The sequence below is a fragment of the Marmota flaviventris genome, chromosome 9, assembly GCF_047511675.1.
Source record: "Marmota flaviventris isolate mMarFla1 chromosome 9, mMarFla1.hap1, whole genome shotgun sequence".
NCBI lineage: Eukaryota > Metazoa > Chordata > Mammalia > Rodentia > Sciuridae > Marmota > Marmota flaviventris.
In genome coordinates, this window is record NC_092506.1 from 122,163,645 (window position 1) to 122,166,996 (window position 3,352).

General features: G+C 36.2%; 1 pseudogene; it reads right to left on the reverse strand.

Moving 5' to 3' along the window:
• Window positions 1-1,742: 1,742 nt before the first annotated feature.
• On the reverse strand, window positions 1,743-3,053 carry LOC114084376 (E3 ubiquitin-protein ligase Mdm2 pseudogene; annotated as a pseudogene).
• Window positions 3,054-3,352: the final 299 nt, after the last annotated feature.

Sequence of the window (3,352 nt, forward strand, 5' to 3'; positions counted from 1 at the left end):
TCACTGTTGTGTTTCAAATTCCAGCACACTATTCCCTCATATAGCTCATTTAAATTTTATGCAGTCACCCTGTTCACATGCCACAGCTTCTCAGGTTTATAAACATCACCATCTCTACAAAAGAAACAATTGGGTTTGGAACTAATCCAGGTCCATTGCTTCTTTAAAAAAATCCTGTCTTCCTCAGACTATTAGTTTTTATGACTATCACCTTTTGGAATCCATTAACTTCTTACTATTAGAAGAGATAATAAATACATTCAATCATACACATTTCCAGAGTGTAATGTATTTTATTTCATTCAAACTTTGTATCAACCTCCAGAGGTTAAGTATTATATCACTTTTAGAACTGTGAGGTTAGGTGCTTTCCTAAGATCACATATCTTGGTGGTGGTAGAATTGGGATATGAATCTACTTCTGACTTCAAACTGAGGTCTTGTTTTGTATGGTGCTTCCCTGCAAGAAGATGTTATTTTGTTTTGGTGGAAGAAGAGAGATTTTATGGAAAACAGAGGTGCAAACACATCCATTTCTTATTTTCTTTCTAACTCTTTATGCATTGCAAACATTGATGAGTCTTAAGAATGTATCTGACCCTTTTTTGCCCCTGGGAAAAAATATAAGCTAAATATTCTCTGTTAAGAGGCAGAGAAAAAGAGCAGAGTAGATATTTAGTCTTTCTAAAGCCTTTGGCGAAGACCAGATCTCCTGATACCCAAAGAAGTTAACAGAGCTATTCACAGATACCTAAGTTAAAATATATAAAATGGATTCCAAAAGTTATTTTTTACAAACTTTCCAGGTAGTTTTAATAAACAGTTGTTTATCAAACTCCTGAATTCACTGGTTTCTAAAACAAGACTTAAACCAAATTCTGAAACTTAGGAAACTCTTAAGAACCACATAACCTAATCCAAAAAGTTATTTCAAAGTGTCTTAGAATCACTTTTCAGATTATAGAAAGCAATACAATTTTCTCAGGACAATTCCACATTTTACTGAACTCATTTCTACCTACCCCATACTACATATAACAGAGGCTGTAGAATAAGTTCATTTTTATTTACATAGCACCAAATATAACTCTCAACTTATGAAAGAACTTATGAAAAAGATCAGAAACTTTCAGAGTACCTAAAATTATTTTTGGTGCCAGGGACTGAACCCAGGTACTTAACCACTGAGCTATAGCCCCAGACCTTTTATTTTTAATTTTGAAACAGGAACTTTCTAAGTTGGTGAGAATGGCCTCGAACTTTCAATCCTTCTGCTTCAGTCTCAGTTACTGGGATTACAGGTGTAGATCACCACATCCAGCACAGAGTATCTAAAATATAAACATTATGTTTCTTATACATATTTTTCTCCTTACATGAAAAGTACTAAGTAAGTTACACTTAAATGCCTTATGTTAAAAAAAGAAAATTAGGTACTTCTCACTTAAGAGAGTTGAAATTATTTAAAATGAGAGGTGAGGGTAATAAATGAGCTATATATTAAATGTAAATTGTATTAGAACCAAAGTATAAAATATAAACAGAAGGGAAACTTTCCTAGAAGACAATACATATTACCTACTTTTCTTGCCAAGGTAGGTAAAGTACATTACAAAAAAATCTAGAGGAAGACAGTTTGAGTTTTTTTTCCCTTATAAATGTCAGTAAAAATAAAATCCATAGTGTCAAAATATTTAGGGTTATAACTAGAAATATATAATCCTATATTTATGACAAGGCAGCTAGTTGAAATAAGTTAACACAATCATTTGAATTGGTTGTCTGCATACTGAACAGGACTTATTCCTTTTCTTTAGCTTCTTTGCACATGTGAAGCATGACATAAGATATCCTGATTTACTATAAACATTTTTAGGTCAACCTTGGCAAATCACACATGGTTCAATGACATTAAAGAGGAAATTAGTTTCCGCACCTTCTTCTTTGTCTTGTATTTCTTCCTTCTCAAACTCTTTGACATCTTCTTGACTGTGATAACTAATGCTATTTGAAGTTGATAGCTGAGAATAGTCCTCACTTTCTTGTGACTGGGAGGCTTGTGTGATCTTATCATTTCCCTCAATACATGATTCTTTGGAATCATTTGCTGTAGTTGTTTTTTATTTATTTATTTATTTTTTATTTTTTAACTCCAGCACATCCAACCCCTCTTCTGCCTGTGTTGAGCTTTCTAGTTTGGCTTTCACAGAAATTTCCCCTTTATCTTCAGGAAGCCAGTTCTCACAAAGGGTCCAACATCTATTGCATTGTGGTGGAAAGGGAGGATTCATTTCATTGCATGAAGTACACTTCCAATAGTCAGCTAAGGAAATTTCAGGATCTTCTTCAAATGAAGCTGTATCACTTTCCCCTGCCTGATACACAGTAACTCAATACACCTCATCATCTTCATCTGAGAGTTCTTGTCCTTCTTCACTAAGGCTATAATCCTCTGAATCAAGAGATTCAACTTCAAATTTTACACTAAATTGATCTGAAACTGAGTCCTGATCCAACCAATCACTGGAAAGTTCACTCACACCATCTTCAATATTCAGATTTGATGGAATCACTATTGATTCACTGCTACTGCTTCCTTCACAACATATATCCATTATTACACACAGAGCCAGGCTTTCATCAAAGGAAAGTGAAATACTATCAGATTTGTGGTGCTTTTGTCATTCACCAGATAATTCATAAGAATTTTCTTCTGTCTCACTAATTGCTCTCCTTTTAGATGAGGTAGATGGTCTAGAAACCAAACAGGAAGATGAAGGCTTCTCTTCCTGTAGTTCTAGCATAAGGCCCTTCTGATCACTCGCACCTTCAAGGTGACACCTGTTCTCACTCACTAATGTGCTTGGCATCTGATGGTTCTCTTTCATGGTGTAAGTGTCTTTTTGTGCATCAACAGACTTTAACAACTTCAAAAGCAATGGCTTTGTTCAAACCAGGGTCTCTTGTTCTGAAGCTGGAATCTGTGAGTTGCTTACAGTACCATTAGTAGAAACAGATATGCTGGTATTTCACAATGGCCTGGATCAGTACATAAAATGTGCCACATATCTGTGACCATGGGTGTCTATCTTCAATCAGGAAAAGGAATGGTTTAAATGGCCTCAGCTGTAGACAGTCAGGACTTAGCTCCTCCAACGACAGTCTCTGGACAGTCTTGGAACATGTCCGAACTTGACCAGCCTGCTAAAAAACTCCAGGCTTTTTGCTTGGAGGTGGGGGAGGGGGGCCATGAAGAGTCCTTCAAGGTGCCCCAGTTTCCTTCACCTGGAGCACTTGGGCCTCAGTGACCATCCCTCTGGCAGCCCAGACCACTGGATGCTTGAACGCACTA